The following is a 9,449-nucleotide window of genomic DNA, read 5'->3' as shown; positions in this document are numbered from 1 at the left end:
ATATACTTCCTCATCTCTTTTTTATGTCTTCTTCCTTTTATCTTTCATTCCTCCTTTTTCTTTCTTTGTAAATCGTCTCCTCAGCCTTTGTACAAGTTGCGTATGATACTTTGTTCAACTTTTTTCCTTTCTGTCTTCTGTCTCTCTTTCAGGTCCTCATCCTTCTTTTAATTCTGAGTGATATTTCTCACAGTCTAACACTCTTTCTTATCCATTCTTTCAACCTCTATTCTTTCAACCTATTCCACCCTGATTGATACTTTACACTCCCTCGTTGGCAAGGAGTTGTACATTTTATTTTATTTTATTTTCGATTTCACTTTTTTTTTCCGAATGCTCCTTCTCCCTCTATTCTGGCTGCCACCAGACTATCTTGTTCATTGTCATGACTCCACCTCCTTCGTTAGCGACAATGTTTTAGTTCGAGTCGATCGATCCTCCTCGTAGCTGGTGACAGTTTTCTTTTATTTGGCGTGTCAATTGACAATCTAAATAACCTTTGTCATATCCCTTCATAGATACATATACCAATGGCATTTTCCCCCTCACAGGAGAGATAAAAATAAATAAATAAATAAATGCATAAAATAATTAAACAAATAGATAAATCAAAATCAAAATAAATAATAATGATAATAATAATAATAGTAATAATTTCATTACAGCTTATTTGATATCTTCCTTCTCTTAATTTTTATTAACCTTCATTTGTTTGTGTTACACATTTCTGTCTTTGCGATTTTTTTTTTCTACATTATTGCCAGTTCTCCCCCCTCTTCTTCTTCTTCTTCTTCTTCTTCTTCTTCTTCTTCTTCTTCTTCTTCTTCTTCTTCTTCTTCTTCTTCTTCTTCTTCTTCTTCTTCTTCTTCTTCTTCCTCTTCTTCTTCTTCTTCTTCTTTCTCTTCTTCTTCTTCTTCTTCTTCTTCTTTTTCTTCTTCTTTTCCTCCTCTTATTCCTTTTTCTTCTTCTTCTTTTCCTCCTCTTATTCCTTTTTCTTCTTCTTCTTCTTCTTCTTCTTCTTCTTCTTCGCGTTCTTCTTGTTCTTGTTCTTCTTGTTCTTGTTCTTGTTCTTCTTCTTCTTCTTCTTCTTCTTCTTCTTCTTCTTCTTCTTCTTCTTCTTCTTCTTCTTCTTCGCGTTCTTCGCGTTCTTCTTCTTCTTCTTCTTCTTCTTCTTCTTCTTCGCGTTCTTCTTCTTCTTCTTCTTCTTCTTCTTCGCGTTCTTCTTCTTCTTCTTCGCGTTCTTCTTCTTCTTCTTCTTCTTCTTCTTCTTCTTCTTCTTCTTCTTCTTCTTCTTCTTCTTCTTCTTCTTCTTCTTCTTCTTCTTCTTCTTCTTCTTCTTCTTCTTCTTCTTCTTCTTCTTCTTCTTCTGCCATATTTTCTCATCCTTTACCACTTCCATATTTTTTCTTTTCGTTTTACATTTTTCTTTTTTATTTTAATTGTTCCTTTTTCTTTTTTTTTCCTTTTCTATCTCTTTTTATTCAATTTTTCTTATTTAGTTCTCTTTATCCTTTAATTATTCTTGTTTATTTTCACTATCTTTTAAATTAATGCTCATCTTATTCATTTACTTTTGTTTTCGTCCTTCTTGTTACTTTTTTCTTCCTATTTTCCTTTTCATATGCATTTACTTTTATTCATCCTATTTTCCTTTTATATGCATTTCCATTTTTTCATCCTATTTTCCTTTTTATATGCATTTCCCTTTTTCATCCTATTTTCCTTTTTATATGCATTTCCCTTTTCATATCCCTTTCCTTTTTATATGCATTTCCCTTTTTTCATCCTATTTTCCTTTTTATATGCATTTCCTTTTTTTCATCCTATTTTCCTTTTTATATGCATTTCCCTTTTTTCATCCTATTTTCCTTTTTATATGCATTTCCCTTTTTTCATCCTATTTTCCTTTTTATATGCAATTTTACATGCATTTTTTTTACATGCATTTTTGCATGCATTTTTACATGCATTTTTTCATCCTATTTTCCTTTTTATATGCATTTCCCTTTTCATATCCTTTTCCTTTCGTTTTGGGAAAAAGGTCTGAATGAAGACTGGAAGTTATCGAAAGAGAACGGAAAGTGGAAAAGACAGGTGAAGGAAAGAAATGAGAAAAGGAAATGGGAAATAGAAAAAGAGGAAGAAGAAGTGTTAAAAGGAAAAGAAGAATGAAGAAACAGGTAAAGGGGAAAAGATATGAGAGTAAATAAGGATAAAGAAAAATAGAAAAGAGAAATGGAAAATAGAAATTAGAATAACAGAAATGAGAATTTGAAGAGTCAAAAGAGGAAAAGGTAACCGAAAAAGGGAAATGAGAAAGAAATGCTAAATAAAAGAGATAAAAGTAGAAAAGGGAATGAAAAAGAAATAAGAAAAATGAAATAAGACAGATTGAAAATACATAAGGGAAAAGTGGAAAAGGTAAACAAAAAATGAAAAGAAGAATGAAGAAACAGGTAAAGGGGAAAAGATAAGAGAGTAAAGGAGGATAAAGAAAAATAGAAAAGAGAAATGAAAAATAGAAATAGAAAAATGGAAATGAGAATTTGAAGAGTCAAAAGAGGAAAAGGTAAACGAAAAAGGGAAATGAGAAAGAAATGTAAAATAAAATAGACAAAGGTAGGAAAGGGAATGAAAACGAAAAAACAGAAAAATTAAATAAGACAAATTGAAACTACATAAGGGAAAAGTGGAAAAGGTAAACAAAAAAGGGAAATGAGAAAGAAATGTAAAATAAAAGAGATAAAGGTAGGAAATGAAATGAAAAAGAAATAATAGAAAAAATGAAATAAGACAAATTGAAAATACATAAGAGGAAATAGGATAAAGGAAATGAAAAGGGGAAATGAGAAAAAAAAATAAAAATAAAAGAGATAAAGGTAGAGAAGGAAATGAAAAAAAATGAAATAAGACAAATTGAAAATACATAAGGGGAAAGAGGATAAAGAAAATGAGAAGAGAGAGTATAAAAGAAAAGATAATTTAAGAGTTGTAATGAGAAAAATGAAAAGGGGAACGGGAAATAAAATAAAAATATAAAGAAAGAGAGTAAAGGTGAAAGGTAAAAACTGAGAAGAATGAGAAGAAAAATTAATAGAAAAATAAAAAATAAAAACTAGTAAAGCGAAAGGGAGACCTGGGAAAAGGATATTTGGAAAAGGATAAATAGAAATATGAATAGAATAGGAAACTGGAACAATTGAAAAGAGTAAAGAGCAGAAAGAATGGAGGAAAAATTTAAAGTTACAGGAAAAACAAAGGGAAAAGGAAAAAGAGACAGAGAAAAAAAAAAGACGAAATTTATCAGGGAAAAGGGAAATTTCAAAGATCAATAAGGATTGGACAAATAAGGAATAGTTAAGGGGAAGGGAAAAATAAAGAAGATGAAGGAGAACAGGAAGAATGGAGAAAAAAATTAAAGTTACAGGAAAAACAAAGGGAAAAGGAAAAGGAGACAGAAAAAAAGACGAAAGTTATCAGGGAAAAGGGAAATTTCAAAGATGGATAAGGATTGGACAAATAAGGAATAGTTAAGGGGAAAAGAAAAAAGAAAGAAGACGAAGGAGAAAAGGAATATGGAAAGGGAAATGAGGAAAGGGGAAAAGAGAAAATGAGAAGTACGTGGAAAATGAAAAATGCAAAAATAAATATAAGGAGAAAAAAATGGAAGCGGAGAAAGTAAAAGAAACCATTGGAAGTGGAAAATATGGAAGAGGAACGTAGAAAAAAAGTAAGGAGGAGATAGAGAATGGATAAAAAGTTGAATAGAAAAAGCTAAAATGATGAATGACGAAAGGGAAAGAGGGGAGAAAAGGGAACAAATAGAAAGGGAAGGGAAAGTGGAAGAGGAAAAAGAAATGAGGAAAGGAAAAACCGAAATGGGTCAGTTCCAAAGAAAAATAGAAAATAGAAAAAATATATATATAAGTGAAAAAACATAGAAAGGAAAGAGAAAAGATGGACGTGGAAAAAAACTATGTATAAATTGAAATAAGAAAGGGAAGAAAAATATCAAAAGTAAAGAAGAAAAATTAAAGTGAAAAGTATATAGGTGAAAAGGGGAAGTGGAAAGTGAATACGAGGGAGGAGGAATTTAGGAGAAAGGAAACGGGAAATGGAGGTGAAAAAAAAAACAGAAAAAAGGGGAAAAGGATTAGGAAAGGAAAGGGAAGATGCTTAAAGAATGGGAAAATAAGGGTGTCAAGAGAAGGAATAAGAAAAAAGTTTTGAATGAAAAATAAAAAGAGATATGATAAAGTGCAAAAAGAAAAGGTTAAAATGAATAAGAAAAAGAGGGTAAATCAAAAGAAAAAAGAAAGAAAAAAAAAGAAAAATGGAAATGAAAAAAGAAGAGAAATGTAGAAATGTAAAGGAAAAAAGGAAAGGGGGAAGGAGAAACTCAAATAGTAAAGGAGAAGGGAAATGAAAAAGGGTTAAATGAAAAGGAAAAAGTGGAAAAGCAAAAGAAAGTGGGGGATGTAGAAATTGAAAAAATCGAATAAATGAAAAGGTGAAGTGAAATTGTAAAATGGGAAAAAGGAAAAGGAAAAATGGAAAGTGGACAGGAGGAAGGGGGAAGAGGAGAGTGAAAAGGTGGAGCGAAATTTTAAAATGGGAAAAAGGAAAAGGAAAAATGGAAAGTGGACATGTGGAAGAGGAGAGTGGAAAGGTGGAGTGGGACTGGAAAAAAGGGATACGAACCAGGGGAGAATGAAAATTGAAAAAAAGGAAAAAAGAAAAACGCTAGAAAAGGGAAAAGGGAAAAGGCCATTGTGAATGTGAAAAAAGGAAATTTGAAAATTGAAAGTGGATAGGGGATGAGGGGAAGTTGTTGGAGATGGGTCAGGAGAGAGGGAAACCAGAAAGGGAAAGGGGGATGGAGCAATAGATGGAGGAAATAGAAAAGGAGCGAGTAGAATATTAAAGAAATGGGAAATGGGGAAGATGGGGAAGGGAAGGAGTAAGGAGAAAAGATAAAATGAACGGGATAAAAAGACATGTGAAAATTGAACATGGAAAGGAAAAATAGTCACAAGAAAAAGAAAAAGGAAAATAAAAAAGTAATGAAAAAAAGAAAAAGAGAAAGAAAATTATATATCAAAAGAGGAGTAAAAATTGAAAAGAGGGAACAAGGAACGGAAAACGATATGAAAGAAAAATAGAACAACGAAAAGAAAAAAAAAAAGAATATAAAATAGAGTAATGTGGAAAAGGGAAGCGAAAAGGGAAATAGGGAAGTTGGAATTTGGAAATGAAAAGTAAAAGAGAAGAATTAAAAGGTAAAATCGCAATGTGGAAAGGGAAGGTAAAAGGGAATTGGAAAAGAGTAAATTTTGAAAAGGATAAAGGTAAAAAGGGAAATGGGAAAATGACAAGGAAAATAGAAATGAGAGAAAAGGGAAACTGGAATAGGGAAACGATACAGAAGGAATAGGCAATGATGAAACTAAAAGGTAAAAGGAAAGGATGAATACCTAAAGGGGAAAGTGGTAAGGAGAAATTAAAAAATTGAAAGCAGAAAGTAGAAGAGAGGGAGAAGAATAAAGGAAAAAGGAAATGGAAAAAAAAATTAGAAATAAAAACGGGAAAAGAAAGAAAAAATCTGAAAAAAGGAAGAGAAAGTTGAAATGCAAAGAGAAAAATAAAGTGTCAAAAGGAAAAGTGGTAAGGAAAAAGACCTTTCTTACATTGTGTTTTGCTCTCTTTCTCTCTTCTTTCAAGAACTCTCCTATGCTTCCTTTGTTCTACTTTGCAACCACTCTTCATAAACTCGTTTCTTCTCCTCCACCACCGCTTTCAAACCTCCATTCCACTTTTTGCTGCCTCTCCTGTTCTCACTCATGCTCCTCAACCCACATACCATCTTTGCGCCCTTTTGTCATTTCCTCCCTAAAGCAACTCATTCTTCTTGTCCTATTTCCTCACTCTCCTTTGTCTCCTTCCACACTTCTCCTAGCTTCTCCTTCCACACTTCTCCTAGCTACTCCTTCTACACTTCTCCTAGCTTCTCCTTCCACACTTCTAGTTTCTCCTTCCACACTTCTCCTAGCTTCTCCTTCCACACTTCTCCTAGCTTCTCCTTCCACACTTCTCCTAGCTTCTCCTTCCACACTTCTCCTAGCTTCTCCTTCCACACTTCTCCTAGCTTCTCCTTCCACACTTCTCCTAGCTTCTCCTTCCACACTTCTCCTAGCTTCTCCTTCCACACTTCTCCTAGCTTCTCCTTCCACACTTCTCCTAGCTTCTCCTTCCACACTTCTCCTAGCTTCTCCTTCCACACTTCTCCTAGCTTCTCCTGGTAATTACTACTCTTATCCTTCTCATTCAATTTGTTTACTTTCAGCGCTTTTCTAACTTCTTTTTCTGCTCACACTACCTCGACCATACATTCCTTTGACAATACTCTGTCCTCTCCTCTCAAACAGTTCATTCCAGGGCCCTTTCAATCCTCTTTTTGGGTACCACTATATAGTACATTAATGCCTTCCCAACTATCCTTCCATTCGTAACCCTTTCCTATGAACTTGCGCTTGTCTTGCTTTTTAAACACAATGTTTACCAACATTAACCCCTTCCTAGAATTCCGAGCATTTTCTCTTCATTGTAGTTTTTATCTGACATCTCAAAACGCCCTGCTACTATATTTATTGTATCTTTAAATACTTAAGCGTTGAGACCCCCAAAATCACTAGATTCTTACCTATACCCTCTATATGTTCATTTAAACCACCCTAAAGAAAACATCTTATTTTATTATTTTTTCTCACAACCAGGACCATATATGCCCAAAGGCCCATACTTCCCATCCCAATTCCACCATTCCCCACACTATTCTCGAAGACATTTCTATCCACTCCACCACGCATTTTTCTATCTTATCAATTACCATCATGGCCATTATTTCACTTATCACTCCTGACAATTTCCCCAACGTACTTCCAAACTGCAACTCACCCTTCCATTTCAACTTAGTTTCACTTAATCCTAATACATCCATCTTTCTTTTCACAAAGGAGCAGCCAACCTCTCCCCTTTCACTCCGAAATGTATCTCAGCTACGCATGTTGAAGAATATAAGAACATAAGAATAAAGGAGACTGCAAGAGACCATTAGACCTATAGTAAACAGTTTTATATTCATTGACACCTATCATTCCCATCCATAAAATTATCTAACTTTCTCTTAAAAATCAATAGTTTTAGCGCTCACTACATGGTTAGTGACTATTTCGTTCGCTAACCACTATTGTAAACCAGTTCTTCCCTATTCGTTTCTTAAATCTAAATTCATTACTACGAGTCCTGGCCTGCCGTCTTAATAGGTTACCCTTGTCTGCATCACCCTTGTTAAAGGCCTTGTCCCATTTAAATGCCTCTATCCCACACTCTACTTCTTATCAGAAATTTTAAGTTAAGATGCCTAAGCCTGTCTTCCTATATTAAATTTCTTAGCCCATGTATCACTTTTGGTCATACTTCTCTGTATTCTAGTAAATTGATATTTCCATGGTATATAGAAATTGTACCGCATAGTCACAACGAACGCCAGATAGAGTTTGATAACTATATCTACACTTTTTCTTGTAACATTCCTAGCAATAAGTCCTAATATCCTGTTAGCTCTATTCTTGGTACTAATGCATTGTCTCAAAGATTTAAGGTCAGAAGTCCTTTTCACATTCTGTTTTCCCTAAAATGGCGTTATATAAGCTATACCTGTTTCCTGGGTTGTGTAAATCTTTGTTTAATACACTGCACTTTGAGATATTGAAGTTCATTTGGCATAACCGATCATGCAAACAATTTGTTAGGATCTTCCTGCTTCCAACGTCTTTCCCTGATGTAATATAGTATCTACTTTATTGTCGTCTGCAAACTTGCTAACGTCACCATTGATCCTATTGTCCAAGTCATTTATATACATAATGGACAATAATGGACCAAAAACCGAGCACTGGTGAACTCCACTAGTAACACTTCCCCATTTCGATTTCATACTGTTAATGATGACCCAGTGTTTTCTTTCACTTTCATACTTTATTCTATTCAAACATCTTCCTTTTATGTATGGGCTTGAATTTATTTAGTAGTCTCCCTATGGAACGCTTTGCTAAGCTCAAGGTAAATAACAACATAACTCTCATTTTTTTTTTTTTTGCCGCCTTGTAGACATTAGTGTTAAAGGATAAAAGATTAGTTACACATGACCCACGCTTGGTAAACCCATGCTGTAAGTCACGAATCAAATTATGCCTCTCGATTTGAACCCTGACTCTATTAACTATTATCGACTCCATCATTTTACCTAAAACTGAAGTCAAACTGATTGGTCTGTAGTTAATGGTACAGTTACTCGGGGTCTGGTTGAAGCCTTCTTCCCAAATCCTCTTATGCGCTGACTTTTCGCAGAAGAAAAATATAAAGTGGAGAATTCCTAGTCACATCACTCCATCCCATTTAGTCGATTTTCGTGTCACGCATGTGAAAGAGAGTGGCAGAATCCACGAACACACACACCAGCACCACAGGGAGATCAGGAAGAGAGAGAATCATGGAAATGGTAAAGAACAGGTTCAAAGTAACAGCATAAAAGAGTGACAACAACAGTACGAAAGGGTAATTATTCCTCTATGAGTAGATTTTGAACTCTAACATGGAAGAATGATGTGTGGCACTAGTTAGTGTGGAAGCCCCAAAACTGTCCCGAGGTATTGGTTGTACGTTACTATGCAGTCAGTGCCACAGTACGGGGTTAAGGATAAAGTAATAAATAAAAAAGAAAGAGGAGAAAAAAGTATTGCAAAAAGAAACAGGAAAAGGGGAAAAGGGGAAAAGAGAAAAGTGAAAAAGGAAAAGGCAAAGGGTAAATGTGAAAAAAGAAAAAGAAAAGGGGGAATGAGAAACATGCAATAATAAAATGAAGAAAAAATAGAGGAAAAGGGGAAAAGAAAAAAGAAAAAGGGAAAAGTAAAAAGGAAATAGGAAAGTGGAAAGTGAAAAAAGAAACTTGAAAAAGAAAAGGTAAAGGACTGTGTACAAAGTAGTGGAAAGTGTGAACAATGAAAGGGGAAACAAAGGGGAAATAAAGGGAATTGGGATGGGGAAATATGAAAGGTTAAGAGGGAAAGTGAAAGTCAAATGTGAATATCAATCAAAAAGGGAAAATGTACGAAATTTGAGAAAAGTAACAGGAAAAGAGGAAACAATAAAGAATGAGAAAAGGGAAAAGGGATAGGGGGAAAGGAAAAGTGTAAATGGGAAAGTGAAAATGAAAGGAAAGAGGGGAAGAAGAAAAGGGAGAAGGGAAAATTGAAAAGGAAAGGGGAAAAATAATAATAATTTATAGAAGAAACGCGAGAGGAGAGAATGGAGAATGGAGAGGATAGAAAGGTGAGGGGGGATTGGAGAGAGGAATGGGGAGAGGGGAGAGGAGATAATGGAAATGAAAG

This window comes from Oratosquilla oratoria, chromosome 4 (genome assembly GCF_046742065.1).
Source record: "Oratosquilla oratoria isolate Oo_2021 chromosome 4, ASM4674206v1, whole genome shotgun sequence".
Taxonomy (NCBI): domain Eukaryota; kingdom Metazoa; phylum Arthropoda; class Malacostraca; order Stomatopoda; family Squillidae; genus Oratosquilla; species Oratosquilla oratoria.
The sequence above is the reverse complement of the archived record's forward strand: the minus strand, read 5'-3'. Positions refer to the sequence as shown.